General features: G+C 36.8%; 1 pseudogene; it reads right to left on the bottom strand.

The window, feature by feature from the left end:
- The window catches only part of LOC117415997 (DNA-directed RNA polymerase III subunit RPC2-like), a 76,775-nt pseudogene extending 60,152 nt beyond the window's left edge, over positions 1–16,623 (bottom strand).
- Positions 16,624–17,547: the final 924 nt, after the last annotated feature.

Genomic DNA, 17,547 nt, shown 5'->3' with positions numbered 1-17,547 from the left:
TTGTCCCAGCACTAATATTAAACTCCCCAGGGAATCATTACCTGCACAGTCTCCCTCCATCAGAGGAGATGTAAACACAGCGATCAGTGAGGTTTGTGGAGATAGACACAAACTCGTTAATGAAACCAGCTCGCCTCATCAGTCGGAAGGTGGACACTAGCTTCTGGTGATCCCGGATTGCCCCAAGAATATTGCCTAAAACGTACAGCATATAGAAGTTGATGGTGTATGTTACAAAGTACCAGTACAATTCTTCCATAAAAAGACAAAAGTAGCATACTATGGTATGGCCTACGTCTACAAAATAATATTCCATGTATAGAATAGAAAATAGACATGCATAATGTAATTCAATCAAAACAAGCAACAAGTGGTTCCCAAAATATACCTCAGCCATAAAGTTTACTAAATTGAATATAAATGCTGCAAATATTTTCAGCATTGCAGTGGGTGGATTTTATGTAAAACAAGAACCTTCAGAGTAGACCCTCTGGTCAATGAACATGACAGACCTAAAATGAATCTGTCACTATTGAGTGGTCTGCTATATAAGTTTCAATGCTAAACTGATTGTAAAAACAATTTAATTCAGCAGTATGTCTAAAAATAAATAAATAATATCATTCAGAAAGACAAGGAACACGTTGGGATAGGACAACTCTTCACCACACAGTAGATTCACATCTTCCACCCCGAGGTTAAAAGCTAATTTAATAATAGGCCCATCTTCCATGTCAGTAGTGATATGGGTCATCAAAGCAAGGTTTTTTACTAGACCGCAAGCCTGAAAAATATCATATAAAACATCAAATGCTGGGGCCTAACAAACTGACAACTGCTGACAACCATATTTTTATAAATTAATTTATCGGATTCATATGTATTCTCATGCATTTTGCATTCTAAATATAATGGTTATTTTTTCAACTTCAGTTATGGAGCAATTGGTATGGAGACTATGTTGGTACATCGTAGTGCTTATTCATTAAATGTGTTCTGTCACGGCTTGTAAGCCTAGGATGGTAATATAAAAATGTACCTCTCCTTCAGGAGTGTCAGACGGACACAGCATTCCCCACTGCGATGGCTGCAGGGAGCGAGGGCCACTCACTTTCCTGGTCTTTTCAAACTGGGATGAGATTCTAGTCATCATGCCTAGTGCTGAGATGTAAGACAGCCGAGACAGCACCTGGGTCACTCCCTGAATAACAAGAAAAACATACCAACAGTCATGAAGGCTGTCTGTTATAATCACCAAAAGAAGAATAATTAGGAATTATAAACACAGTACAGTGTCATAGGATGTAGGATAATAAACAGAAGACAGTGAACATTACTGTTTGTGTAACTTTTGTTTAAATTTAGCGTCAACAAAAATAAATGTACTGTTCACTTACAGAAGAGATTGCTGTGACCATGCCATTGGTGATCTGATCCTGTCGCATGTGCTTCACTACATCAAACTGAGCTGCTCTCTGCTTGGGAATAATCTGGTCTGAAATCTTCTTTAGTTCAGAGTTGAACTTTTTAAACAGATCTTCAAACAAGAGGGAGAGCAACTATGGAGTTAAAAAAAAAAAAATGTTATTAAATAGTTATTCTTTACCAAATGAACTATTATTGGGGACAGTTCTTAGTGCTTAGTAATGTTTTTATACTTACAGAAATTCAAATGTAAACATTATGTTTTGTGTTACAATAGAAAACTTCAGCTGAAAACAAATTAAATATGGTTTACTGGGTTTTGGCTGTGTTGGATTAAAATGAAAGCTAACTATTTGAACTGCAATTAACTATAATTGCACATGTAATGTGTAGTCATTGTACCTCGTAGTTGCTATTTAAAAACTTGTGTATTTAAAAACTTGTGTTAAATTAAGTTTATAATCAAAGTATATGTATGCAAAAATATAAAATACAGTATACTTGATGTCACTATGTGTCGATACCTTGTAATAATATCTACTAAATTAAGATTGCCAAGTGTAATCCATTAATTGTACAATAGTTTTAAAGTGAATACTTTAAATGGTCCATCAACTATTATTATTGTTATTATTATTAATAATAATAATAATAATAATAATAATAATAATAATAATAATAATAATAATAATAATAATTGAAGAAACACCATCATTAGATGAAACCTTCAGCTATCCGTCAGTTGTGGAGTTTATTTGAAGCATTTTGTTGTCAAACACATTTTAGATAAATCAATACTGTGCATACCAATGTCACTCTAATTGCACAATCAAGACGATTAGCAATGATGAACACCTATGCCATTACAATGTAAAATAACACAATGTATTAAATCTATAACCCTTAAATCATACCTTCTTCTGGATTACACTAAAGGCTTCAGCATTCTTCTGTTTTGTTCTGGTAATGAGCAAATATTTAATAAAAAGGGATGGGAAGTTCATGATAACATTCATATTCTCTCTTTACTGAAGGCCTACTTCAAGCCAGAAATGCTTTTCCGCGAACAGGAAGTCTTTCCTTGACAGCCCAATCAATAGCATTGACATACATCAAAATAAGCAGCAGCAAAATTATTAAAGAAATTAAGCTACTGCAATACAATTGCGCCAATTAGCTGAATGTCAGGGAATTCTAATTAGCGTGCCTTGAGATTGCCGTTTTTAGCATTTAAGCCTATTGAGAGTGTCCAAACTCATCCCTTTCACAAGCAAGCCAGTTTGGGGAAATTAAAAGACTTTAGGCAGCTGTAATTACATTATCAGAGCAGGGCAGGGATTAGGCAATCTCTGAAGTCAAGGCGGATTTCTTTTGTCATGTGGTGGAAATCCCTCGCCATCCAGGGTGTCGGATTTTGGTACCGTTCCATATCTCTCCCTGACAAAGGGAGCCACATTAGGAATATAAAAAAAGAACGAAGAATAGGAAAATGCTCCTCAAATAATGAACACATTAATAGAAGACTAAAACAAAAAGGAAGGTGAGAGATTAAGTGAAAAGAAGACAGGTTTTTCTAACACCTCCAATGGCATTGGGCCCTGATCAAGTCTCTAGTGGGAAAACAGCTTTGGAGAAGGCCTGTGATAAAACCAGGCTAGGCTTCTAGATACAGCTTCATTATCTAAAGGTGAGGTACATTCTGTTCCCCTCACATCACCCCATGGGGTCCAAAAACAGCACTCTTATTGTTTCAGCATTGTTTATCTTTTTCAATATGCCTTTTCTTCTTTGACCAACAATGAGTATTGGGCTCTTTACTCACTGACGGGATTAGCTAATGCTGAGTCTTCGAAAACACTGCCCGTTAAGCTACCAAGCAAAACCATGGCCATTTAAAGATGCATTTTATAGCTGGTTGTGAACCACTGAAATGGCCCCCTTTTGTTTTAGTATGTTTTAATCCAGAATAATTAAACGCTGTCAATCATGCTTAAATTAATTAGGAACAGCATGGGAAAAACAGCCAGACACATATCCAAAACCACTGTTTATCTAAACTGCTTTTCACTTTGTTGTATTTTTTTTTTTTTTTTTTAATATGGTCCCTGCACTTCCAACTGAGTGCTAATTGTGTCTACCTGTTTCAGGGCATGCATCACAGCAAGGCCAAATACTGTGACAGATTGAGACCAAACACAACATTGCAATTATGTAAACTGTCCAAAAAGAAAAATATACCCACTTGTCCTGCTAATTCCAAACATTTGTTTCCATAATAGTCCCTGTCATCCACCTTGTGTTCACCTTGAGCCAAAATGATCCTACGGACCATCACAGCCATGTAAATACATTTTGCATGGAAGTTAAATTCTTTCACCTAAAAATAAGAATACTTTTAATAGAGGGCATGCATGGACACAAAGCGTTGATGCCACAATGTCAGTAATAGTTCTTCTCAGCCATCCGAAACACTACTTACAGGTACATGGCTAAGAACGGTTGAAGCCAGAAGCTCTCGTGCCTCTTCCATTTTAGTTTTCTGTGGTCCGCCCCACATGCGCTGCCTTCGAATCTTGTTTCCAATATACTTTAAAGCCTGTAACACATGGTAACAAGTCTAACGGCCACTTTTATGTATACAGTAGTATAAGTTCCAAACATACAACAAACTAAAAAGGTGTAAATTATAAATTAATATTTGTCTGATATTTAATTTAAATGTTTAGTGACATGGCTAAATGTGATTGGTAATGCACAAACCTAAAGCATGTACACATTGACCACATTTTGTTTTTCGACTGTAAAATGGTGAAAACTTAAATAGCTGGATTTGATGCAGACACTCTTAATTTAGTACCTCCTTATCCGGGGGGACAAAACACTTAAATGCTCTGAAGTACAGTATGAGAATTGCGGGTTGTTGGAAAGGCATCACAAGTTGAGAAATCTGAGAAGGCCCAAGTCTTTCTGTGGTATTATTAAAGATGGGTGCACAACAAGGGTTTCTTCCTATTTTGTATTCTTTCCATAAATAGCTCTGAACAGGTCACAATGCTCTAGTCACAATACTACAATGGCTCTCATTCAAAAAGGAACCATTTTATTACTGGTAGGATTGTTCCTCTGCTGCTAGTGTATGTCATTATTGACCACACCTGAGTCAGCATCAAGAATTTTTGTACACTGGTTCATAGGTCAAACTGTCTTTATTCCTTCATTGCCCCGACAAGGCAGATTCAGTGGCTACCCATCATCAATCAACGAACACACTGCCCAGTTCACGACACATGAAATGTTTCAGCACACTTGGATTAGCGATTTTCTGGGTATACTGTATGTTAAAATGTATGTGCGACATATAGACAGATTTGCCCACTTGTTCGAAAGAATGCCGTTAGAAAGTTTCAACACAACTTATTTATACAAAAAAAAAAAAAAAAAAAAAAGATGTATTCACGTAAACGTTTTGAAAACTGTAAATAACTCGTTGAAACAAACTCAAGAGAACAAGCAGGCAATCCTAACTTGACAAAAAAAAAAAAAAATCAAACACTAGGATTAGCCTTTTCAATTTTTAATCACTGGAAATGATTTACAAACTACCTCAGTATCGTGTTTTTGTTTTACCAAGGAAGAACTGCAGAATGCTAGCTTGTTTGGGCACACTTCAACTTGTGGCAGTTTTTTTTTTTTTTTTTTTTTTTTTTTTTTTTAAGGTCATCCAACAGGTCTCCATACACCCTGTTTACGCTGAGAAGATTCTGAGTGCAGTACTTTTTCTAGTTTTTGTCGGTGTGTCTGACAAGTAGTATTTTGTTCATGTTTTAACTATTAATGTCTACCTGCACACGTAGCCATTTTTGTTTATGCGGGAACCAAGAATATTCTTATGACGTAATATGAACCGTGTGGTGTCTAGTTTATTTAACCAGGAAATGTACCATTGAGACCGTCACCAAAAGTTACTACGGGCAGGCAATGACTTAGAAATTACAAATACAACCAACACAATAAAACGTGCGGTTCAAGCTTGATCAGCATATAGAGATCAGAAAACACAATAAATAGGATATATATTTTTAAATGCGATTGTGGACTGAAATAAATAAGTTTTTTTTAAACAAAATTATAAATATGTAGGTACGGTAAGCACTTATGAACTGTTCATTGTGAAGAGAACATAAAACATATGTCATCATATCCAAAAACTGCAAACTAACAAAAAAATTGGTAGGCTTTACATACTACGTGCAAAAAAGTCTTATTATCATATTTAGCTTGATTCATGGGCTTGCAGCGATCCTGAATTTCTGTCAAAACTGGTGGGTTAATGTGTTATTGTATTGTTGTTGGCTGTAGCAGAAGAGCTGCTAGTGTATTTTGAGAAGTGAAGGGGTGTTCTGCACGCAGCATACTAGATGTACTCATATGTGTGATACTGGAACTCACTTTAACAGCAGACAAGTAAGCATCTTTCTGTCCAATACGCCGTCAGAACGTTTTAGAAAAAAAAAGTCATTTTTAGTGCTTTGCTCCATTACGCAGTTCAATGACTAACTTTCTATTTAAACATTAACTGCTCTCAGACACTCAATCCAATGTTGCCGCGGTCGGGATTGAAGTACGGTGTGCCGAAAGGCTCAAGACACAGTAATGCGATTAACGCGTGTTAAATAATTAAAATCGCAAAAAAAAATAATGTGTTAAACTGAATCCACACTGGACGTGAGCGAATGTCAATCCACACCAGACGTGACTTGGAAATGATCAAAAAAACTGGAAATAAATACATGACCCCGCCCATGCATTCCTATTGGACATACTAGAGAGAGAGATAGCATAACATAATCCAGATTACTACCAACTGGTTCAACTAGTATACTATTATACTATTATAATATTGTATTATTCCTCCCAGACAATTTGCCTTTGCTTTTCCGCTTGCATCAAAGCAGAGCCTCTTGCTTCTGGAGGAGGGATCTGGATGCTTCAGGAAATACCAGTAGCAGGTAAATGACTGGCTCCAGTGCTTTTCACAGTGTAAACTGCAAGCATGGTAATAACAAATTAAGTAAATAACTATTGAAATGAATACATATCAAAACTAAGGAGTTTTTTCTTTCACTTTTCAGGTATCTTACTCTATTCATATGTAGATGGCATCTCAGTTTGAGTGGCTTATAAAACTTGCAAAACACACATACTGTCAGAACCATACCCTGACTAAGGTCAGCTGAAAAGATTAGGGTTAGCTAACAACTGACCTGGAGTAGTAAGGATACAAACTTGTTACTCACAGTAGCCTACAACTTAAAAAGGGTCTGGTGCCATTAGAGAGCTTTGCATTTCATATACAGTACAATGTTTCCAATTGTAAGAGCTCAGGTTATTCCAACATCAACTGCTAGAGGGCAGTCACGATCATCTTTCAGCTTAGGCTGATGTATTTGATGTCAAAAAAAGCACAAAAAATTAGGCTGGTGGAACAGTATATATAACTTGTACTATTCAAATACTTTTTTTATTTTATTTTATTATAAATAGTATAAACATGACATTCAAAAACCATATACAGTAATCCGTTGTGTATCCGCTCGTTACATATCCATTTATCCACCATGATCAAGCTCTTCAGCAACATTAGTTTGTTATTGAACAAAGAAGATTAGTTCAGAGTGTAGATCCTACCAAAGTTTTTGTACAATGTCGTGTATGTACTCTGTGCGCTACCATTGCTGTTAGTGTCACATGAGCTGTTCAGTGTGTTGATATGTAAATAAATCCTGTTTGCCTATGGGGCGTATCAACTTCAACCTCCTGTCTCCTGCCTGTCACTCAGTAGCGAATGCACGCATCCACATGGCAGACAGTTACCCTGTCACAAGCATTAATACCCTGTATCTTTCTAAACAAGGGATTTAGTGGAGCTCCCTAATAAAAGATGACTCTCAAATCTCAAAACAAAAATTGTAAATACATATATATATATATATATATATATATATATATATATAAATAAAAAAAAACACTTACACTGCGTGTATGTATGTATGTATGTGTGTATATATATATATATATATATATATATATATATATATATATATATATATATATATATATATATATATTTAAAAAATTAAATAAAAGTTTCATAATCATCACATGACTGTTGTCGGCTACTAAAGTTTCATGCATGCCAAACCATTTTTTTTGCTGTCAAAACTGACTTAAATAAAATTGTGTTGTTTTGTAAATGGGGTATTTGAAGCTTGGCAGGTCTACCTGTGTCTGTGTGAAGATCTGGGCTTTCTGACACTCCTCCAGACTGGGGGCGAAGGCCGCCATCACGTGCTCCTCAGTCCCAATCATCTGGACAATCTCCTGGTCACTCTCCACCCCCATGGCCTGCGATGGATAGGAGAAACATTAGTGTTTGCTCATTGACATTTGCTTATGCTAATCAAGCATTGTTTGCCAGTACGTCATTGCCGCCAAAGCTGGTCCTACTCTCGGATCCTGTGCCATCTGGCTTTGGCAGCTACAGGAAAGCTTTGAAATGAATTCTACATACACAAGTGTAAGACAAATAAACTTGTGAAGCACTGTTTCTAATCACTCATATCCAGTGTATTTCTTATCAAGTGCATTAAAAAAGTGTTCTTTAATGTTTCCTAAGTTTTATGTCCCGCTACAGATGAAAGATGATTTGTAAAAAAGACAGGATAGAACAGTGACCTGTTACACTACCTTCAACAAATGTAATTATTGGGTACTGGGATAAATAAAAACATGCAGAAAAATCAGAATGTGCTAAATAAACACAAGTAGCTTTCAAGTTAAGGTGAAAGAAAACAGTAACTATAGAACTGTGGGTAGTCAGGATTTATGCAAATATCAGAATTACAAGAGCCAATCAAATCGTGTGAAAGACACCAAACGGCTTCTACATTCACAGCGTTTTATACTGTACTTTGACTTAAAATGCTGTGAATGTAGAAGCCTTTTGGCGACTTTCACACGATTTGATTGGCTCTTGTAATTCTGATATTTGCATAAATCCTGACTCTGTATACAGTGCTCCCTCGCTATAAGGCTCTCGGTTATAACACGCCTTGAATATAACGCTCCTACAGCGTGTCCCCCAATTCCCTATACTAGTGATTCATGCATTATTTCTACAGTAAATACAGAGGAGCTGCAGCTTTCTCCGGGAGACGAGACGTTTCAGCTTCGCTTCAGCCCTGCACCGGCAGCCGAACCTGGAGCAAGCCCATTCCCTCTTCCCCTGTCCCGACCCGCTCTCCTTCTCACACTTGGTTTGCTTGTCTGTTGCTTCAAACTTAACTCCCGAACTCCGTTTAGCCAGGTCATATATAGTTTAAAAACTGCTAATTAAAATGATCTACGAGTGGGAATGTTACCTTTTTTTTTGTTGTAACGAATACAGCGTTGATTACATGGTGCGTTATTGCATGGTTAATTCACGGAAAGTTACATTTTTGCTTCACTATATGTGCATTATAGAGAGGGAGTTATTTTATTTTGTATTTTAGTCAGATGTGTGTTGTTATGTGTCCCGCAGCAGCAGCGGCGCCCCCCTCCCCCTCCCCCTCCCCCTCTTATAATGTTCTGAGACCCGCGTTATAGCGAGGGAGCACTGTATATATATATATATATATATATATATATATATATATATATATATATATATATATATATACACACACACACACACAAACACTGAGGCTAATTAAGACTTTGTTTGGCTTGTGGCGAAACATCTGCTTTAGCACTTTAATCAATGCGTGCAGTGATTTTTTTTTTTCCTTCAACAGTAAGATTGCACTATTTTGACAACATTTTTTTATCTGTGCCAAAGTTCTCCTTCAGGCAGTATTTCACACATCCCCACTGAGCCCAGGCTTTTGAAGCCAGCTTGAAGTTAAGCAAGTGCTAAACAGATTTTGTGAATTTGCAGATCAAACCGCTGGGGTAAGGTGGCAGCCAGCAGTGCGGCCCATTGTGGCTTCCAGATGGCGCTCAGGTCTTTACCCACACCTAGCCTGACGGCTGGGATGATATTAATCTCATCCAAGCAGAGAAGTTTTTACTTCAAGTTGCATTTTCACTTGTTATAGGTTCTTTATAACATTTCAAGATATTCAAATCTCATCTTGGTAGGATTGAAAATTGTTTTTTTTTTATCTGTGCCAAAGTTCTCCTTCAGGCAGTATTGATATGATATGATAATCCCTCCAAGAGCTTTTAATCAGAGGACAGAACTTCTGCAAAATGAGGTGCCTATGTCAACATTTGCATATCTAGAATGCTTATGCTACTGCACATACTTTGTGTCAGTACTACGTTTGACCACAGTTGGAAGATACAACAAAAAGTTCAGTGTACGTGTGGATGGACGGACATGCGCATCAACACTTTGTTTCTAGGGATTTCACAATCCATGGGGAATAATTAAGACAATCCTGAACCTTTTGCTTACTGAAGATAAAACCTTTAAAGTCCTGGTTCAAGCTAGACGTTGAAAAAAAATATTAAAAGCTAGTGGATAGTGGCATGACAATGCACTGAAATTATAATCTCTTTTGACACAAAAGCCATTCTGTGCTAAGTACTGGGGCTGAGTCCAGCACAGTATGAAAACTCCATGAGATCTGGCAGCCCTGTAGGTATCTTATGGGCTGCATTCATTCAGTATTAGAGCATTTCCTTCTAACCATAACTAGGCATACAACTTTTAAATTGGCATTAACACAAGTCCCAGCCTGTGCTCCAAAAAAGCACAAGAAAAATAGTCTACAGACTTAATTGGAGGCTTTTATGGATAAAATGGCTTAACTCTCTTACTATCAGAGTATTTTAGCTTTCAGAATTAGACATTAAAAATAAAAATCTACCAGTCCAGCTCTTGTAACACACACACACACAAAGGATGTTGTCCTAATCGAATCTAATTACTTGACAAAAATAAACCTAATAAAATAAAAGGAAGTGATTCACTTAGAAAAATATATAACAAGCTAGAAACCACAATAATGTTGCTGCAATACGAATAGGTTTCTGCCTAGATACAATTAATCATATTATACTGATACTATTCCAGATGTGTGGTAAAAGCCTGGCAGCATCACAAGGCAAGGAACTGAACAATGAATTTCAGAAATGAAACTTACTTATTTTTTTATCACAACAGAATGTTCAACTGGCACAAAGCTACATTTAAGTAAGCATATAGGTTTAGTCTTTTTGTATCTGATGAGAACACCAATGTTTGTTTTTTTGCCAGTTAGAAATTGCTAAATTATAGGGTACTACTTGAGCAATCCTAATTCTGTTTTGCCCCACAAAGCAAGTGCTTCTGAAATAAAATAACATTGCTGCCCTCTTGTGGGCAATAACTGAAACAACTTCCTTTAGTACATACAATGTTAAGGATAGGCTCTATTTTTACAAAGTCTACAATACCAAGGTAATCAGAATCTTACAATAGTATAATTCTTATCTGTCCATCTATGGTTACAGGAGCAGCTTTGCATTAAGTATAGTTACAGAAAGAATGTACCTTCAAGATGACTGCAATAGGGGCGTCCTCGGACAGGGTGTTGTGTTTCATGTAGAACCTTCCTTGCTTTACAGTTATATTGGTTCTGCTTTTCGTCTCATGGGTGGAGCTGTAAAACATCACATCTTAGCATAAAAACTAAAACATATGGGATACTAGGAAATGTACGAGTTAATAAGTCTAAATATGAATGAATTAAATGTACTAAAACTAAAAAAAAAATAATAATAATTCTTTGACAACCGGTTTGATTTGAAGACATTGCGAAAAGCTTCCAGTTGAAACATTTGTTAAAGACCCTTTTAGTTTTACTACACACATTGACTGTACTCTTTTTTTTTTCCCTTGGAAAAATGAACATGATTGTGGCCAAATGCAGTCTTATAAATATACAACATAAACAAAATATATAACATTCTTCTGACAACTTTTTTACCTGGTCACAGAAGCCCCCACTGTTCCTTTCCTGTCAACGTCAACAATAATTCGGTTTTTGGAGAGCTGCTCCTGAATTAGAATAACCTTTTCCTGCCCCTTCACAATAAAGTAACCTCCTGCAAAAAAACAGACATAGCAAGGTCCTTTCAGGCACTGCATGCACATGGACTTTTTACCTACACATTTAACCATAAACTCACCCGTTTCTACTAGTGGTCTGCATGGCTGGTAGAGGATAATAGGCCACACCACACACACTTTCCTGCTGTTTTATACATGAAAAGGCAGCACACAGGATCTAATTCAAAAGAGTAAACTACTGCATACTTATTCTCCAATTTAAAAATAATTATTCAGCATAAAAAACGATAGTTAAAACCACAATCATTTGAGCTATTACATTATTGCTGAAAAGCTCTTCAGTCCGGTACATCTGTTTAATCCTTATTTGTAAACAAGTTGTATTATTCCAATAACAAAACGTACTAAATTAAAATTTTCCTGACAAATTGTTGATAAACCTAATATTAACCTAAACAACTATTTATAATAATAAAACAACAAATGTTTCAGTGGGGAAAAGCAAGAAGTTACCTGGATCAAGAGGGCATTCGTTCAGCTTAGAAAACTCAGCTGGAGTTTTCCCCATGAGAACACAGTTGGAGCTACGTAGCATGATTGGCATTCTAAGAAAAAATAAAGGTATCAACTGCTAAATTTCAGTTACATGAACACGTTGATGAATTTTCATGTTCTGGTAGTCTGAAAGTAAAATGGATATGCTAAAGCTAAGGGTCTAGATATTAAATGGTAACAAGCACCTAAACTTTGGGCTCTACACTTCAAAGTCAAGACCACTGATGTCCAACCTGCCAATGGGTAAGGCATTGCGAATGATCCTCTGACTCCCTCGGGTATACTCAATATCCACTGTAACTGGGGCAGAGTAGGTCATGTCTCTCAGGCGACACTAAAAAGGAAAACAAATGAAAGGTTTCTCTAGTGAAGGTACATCATTTTCAGAGAATGTATCAATTTATTATTATTATTATTATTATTATTATTATTATTTGTTTATTTAGCAGACACCTTTATCCAAGGCGACTTACAGAGACTAGGGTGTGTGAACTATGCATCAGCTGCAGAGTCACTTACAATTACGTCTCACCCGAAAGACGGAGCACAAGGAGGTTAAGTGACTTGCTCAGGGTCACACAATGAGTCAGTGGCTGAGGTGGGATTTGAACCGGGGACCTCCTGGTTACAAGCCCTTTTCTTTAACCACTGGACCACACAGCATGAAAAGATCATTTAAGAGTACAGCATTTTGAATTTATGAGAATTAAATCAAGAAAGTCAGTATATTTTGTTAACTGTGTATGAGAACTACCATATTGCACAAAGCCATTCAGGTCATTATATTTTTAAAGATAACAAAAAGGAAAACCATTTGTAAAAGACTAACTTTTTGGAGTTGCCCATAATACCTTGCGAGATTCTGGTGTCATGTAAAATAGCTGATCTTGATATTATCACTCTGAAAAAACTAGGGAGGGGTGCTCAGGAACGGAACACGTGAAAGGAATGGACAATAACCACTTGATTTTGAATTTTGACCTCTGAAAAAGAAGGGACTTCTGGAATTCCTCCATAGTTAGACACAAGGCATTATGGGTAACGGCATAAAGGAATGGAGTTGTCTATCACACTAGTTTAAATGAAAGGTAGTGGTTTGGATTTGTTTACACAGATACTGTAAGTCGCCCTGGATAAGGGCGTCTGCTAAGAAATAAATAATAATAATGAAAATATGATTATACAGAACATACAGGCAGCAATCAACATGTTCTCACACCACTAGTCTATCTGAAAATATTTCCCCTACCTCATGTGGAGATACTGGTCTTGTTACATTGAAGCTTTCCTCTACATCGGGCATTCCCACATAAATATTGAGGTACCTGTAAAAAATCTAATTATGTAGGTAGCTTTTGTATTGCTTTACCACAGTACACAGGGTGCTGATGTCAATAGGATCAGATACAGTGCCTTGCGAAAGTATTCGGCCCCCTTGAACTTTGCGACCTTTTGCCACATTTCAGGCTTCAAACATAAAGATATGAAACTGTAATTTGTTGTGAAGAATCAACAACAAGTGGGACACAATCATGAAGTGGAACGAAATTTATTGGATATTTCAAACTTTTTTAACAAATAAAAAACTGAAAAATTGGGCGTGCAAAATTATTCAGCCCCCTTAAGTTAATACTTTGTAGCGCCACCTTTTGCTGCAATTACAGCTGTAAGTCACTTGGGGTATGTCTCTATCAGTTTTGCACATCGAGAGACTGAAATTTTTGCCCATTCCTCCTTGCAAAACAGCTCGAGCTCAGTGAGGTTGGATGGAGAGCATTTGTGAACAGCAGTTTTCAGTTCTTTCCACAGATTCTCGATTGGATTCAGGTCTGGACTTTGACTTGGCCATTCTAACACCTGGATATGTTTATTTGTGAACCATTCCATTGTAGATTTTGCTTTATGTTTTGGATCATTGTCTTGTTGGAAGACAAATCTCCGTCCCAGTCTCAGGTCTTTTGCAGACTCCATCAGGTTTTCTACCAGAATGGTCCTGTATTTGGCTCCATCCATCTTCCCATCAATTTTAACCATCTTCCCTGTCCCTGCTGAAGAAAAGCAGGCCCAAACCATGATGCTGCCACCACCATGTTTGACAGTGGGGATGGTGTGTTCAGGGTGATGAGCTGTGTTGCTTTTACGCCAAACATAACGTTTTGCATTGTTGCCAAAAAGTTCGATTTTGGTTTCATCTGACCAGAGCACCTTCTTCCACATGTTTGGTGTGTCTCCCAGGTGGCTTGTGGCAAACTGTAAACGACACTTTTTATGGATATCTTTAAGAAATGGCTTTCTTCTTGCCACTCTTCCATAAAGGCCAGATTTGTGCAGTATACGACTGATTGTTGTCCTATGGACAGTGTCTCCCACCTCAGCTGTAGATCTCTGCAGTTCATCCAGAGTGATCATGGGCCTCTTGGCTGCATCTCTGATCAGTCTTCTCCTTGTATGAGCTGAAAGTTTAGAGGGACGGCCAGGTCTTGGTAGATTTGCAGTGGTCTGATACTCCTTCCATTTCAATATTATCGCTTGCACAGTGCTCCTTGGGATGTTTAAAGCTTGGGAAATCTTTTTGTATCCAAATCCGGCTTTAAACTTCTCCACAACAGTATCTCGGACCTGCCTGGTGTGTTCCTTGTTCTTCATGATGCTCTCTGCGCTTTAAACGGACCTCTGAGACTATCACAGTGCAGGTGCATTTATACGGAGACTTGATTACACACAGGTGGATTCTATTTATCATCATTAGTCATTTAGGTCAACATTGGATCATTCAGAGATCCTCACTGAACTTCTGGAGAGAGTTTGCTGCACTGAAAGTAAAGGGGCTGAATAATTTTGCACGCCCAATTTTTCAGTTTTTTATTTGTTAAACAAGTTTGAAATATCCAATAAATTTCGTTCCACTTCATGATTGTGTCCCACTTGTTGTTGATTCTTCACAAAAAATTACAGTTTCATATCTTTATGTTTGAAGCCTGAAATGTGGCAAAAGGTCGCAAAGTTCAAGGGGGCCGAATACTTTCGCAAGGCACTGTATCTTGGCAGATAGCAAAATAATGGAAATGCAGATTGGGAATGCTGCATTTTAGTTTAATTTCTAGGGAGGTCTCTTGAGAGATATCACTTTGTTTCCAAGAAAAGCATAAAGCAAAATCACAGTCATACGGCCAGATCAAATACACTTTTTAATATATAAAAACAAACACAATTTTCAAAAATTCTCTACATATAGAAAACACCTACTTTAAATACCACATTGGATCTGCATCACCTTTTCATTAGCATTCATGATTTTCTTTATCTGCATGAAAACACAAATTAAAAGGAATCAGAATGGTGTAAATTAAAGAAATATATTACTGTTAGGACATCATCATAAAGAATTCCTACCTCCACATTAATAAAATAGTTGAAGGAGTCAATGTGCTGTTTCACAAGTCCTTTCACCTATAAGTGACAAATGCAAAGGAAGTTAAACAATTCTCTGGCTCTATTTCAGCCAGTCTGATACAACAGCAACACTAAATGTGTACAGTAATTGTACACTTTCTTTTTTTTTTTTTTAAGTGAAGTTGCTATTCAGTAAAACATTAAACACCAAAATGCATATTTAATACATTTCAGAAAACATAACAACAACAAAGATATGTACCTTCAGGAAGGCTGGTAACAACTTCCATTTCTCCTGTGAGGAGAACAAAAACAAAAAAAAATATTATTTTTCATATTTGGATGCAAGCACTACACTGGCTATGAAGATACATAAAATAACTGTAACACAATATAATTTACAATTGGGGTATTAGTGTCAACATTATATTTCTTGCAACCTCTGCAAAGTATGCATTTTAAAATGTTTGACTTTTTAACGTGTTGTTCATAATAAAGTAGTCTGGGCCAGTGGTGCAAGATGCCAGGCAACATAATGCGCACTTCCCAGCTTGCTTGCTGCAGCTCAGACTACTTCTATACAGTGGCTATGCTTGCTGCAGATCAGACTACTTCCATACAGTGGCTATGTTTGTATTGTGTTCAGCACATCTGGAAAGGCCACTCCTTAGGGTAATACTAATGATGTCTTTTCTGTAGTGCATTTCGTCCTGATGTATGAAGGGGGTGTGTGTGTGTGTTTTTTATTAAAGTAAACTGATAAACGGGAACATGGTTAACTTTATAATGTATTGCACTACTAGTATAATTACTTTATACTGCAATCCAGTTGTGGAGACTATCAAACACGTTCAGTTTTCATTGTTTAATACATTATATACTTTGAACAAGTTCCCTTTTTATAACCGTGCTAACCCGCGTGTTTACTTCTATTTCGTATTCACAAGCCCACCTACCTCAACTGTATTTACTGGAGCTGCAAACTGCTCGGGGCGCATGTCCCCAAATTCCTCTGCGAGGACATTCATTGTTTTTTTTTACTTACCAACCTAAACAACAGATAAATACGATTTCAGAAACTAACCAACATAAACAATACGTGTATTTGAATCATGTTATTAAACTAAGCCTCAATTTTACACATTAAAATAGATGGTGTTACGTACACATTATTCCCAACGGAAACAAGTTAAATGGGGCATTGGTTACCGGAAGCTGCATATTTAATCAGTGGTAATGTTTATATATATATATATATATATATATATATATATATATATATATATATATATATATATATATATATATATATATTTACACACACACACACATATATATATATATATATATATATATATATATATATATATATATATATATATTGCTTAAAAATAATCACATTATGTTTTTATTTGAAATGTGTAATTTTGTGTGTTCAAAATGTTCCTGATAGAACAAACAAAACAAAATGTGAGCTGATTGTAACAGTGAAACAGGTTCAAGCTAGGTCTCAGATGATATGTATTCTGTTTCATTTTCAAATCATGTACAATACAGTGTACTGTATAGACAAGCTCTTTCATAGTACAAGTCAGATGAACACAATGAGAAACACCATGAGTATATAACACACTAGAGCTTCATAGTATACAGAAAGTACCCCACCTTGTGGCTATGTCAGGATAGTCATGCTTGATGGAGAAACACTGGTGACCTTTATTTCTCAATTTCCCTGTGAACTTTAATAGGTGTTACATACATTTCTGTGTGTTGTTAAGAAACGTGGTGTGTTAGAGGGTTTCCAATACTTTGAATTACACAGATATAAAATAAATTAAATGTATTTAGTCAAAATGTTCATTTAAGGCTGGCTCCCGAGTGGAGCATCCAGTAAAGGCATTCCGCGTGGAGTGCAGGATGCTCTCTATAGCCTGGACGTCGCCGTTTCGAGCCCAGGCTATTCCACGGCCGACCGTGGACGGGAGCTCCCAGGGGGCGCCGTTGCCTAGGGGGAGGGAGGGTTAGGTCGGCCAGGGTGTCCTCAGCTCACTGCGCACCAGAGACCCCTGTAGTCT

Source organism: Acipenser ruthenus, chromosome 7 (assembly GCF_902713425.1).
Source record: "Acipenser ruthenus chromosome 7, fAciRut3.2 maternal haplotype, whole genome shotgun sequence".
In the NCBI taxonomy this organism is placed as follows: Eukaryota; Metazoa; Chordata; class Actinopteri; order Acipenseriformes; family Acipenseridae; genus Acipenser; species Acipenser ruthenus.
This window is presented reverse-complemented; position numbering and strand designations above follow the sequence as displayed.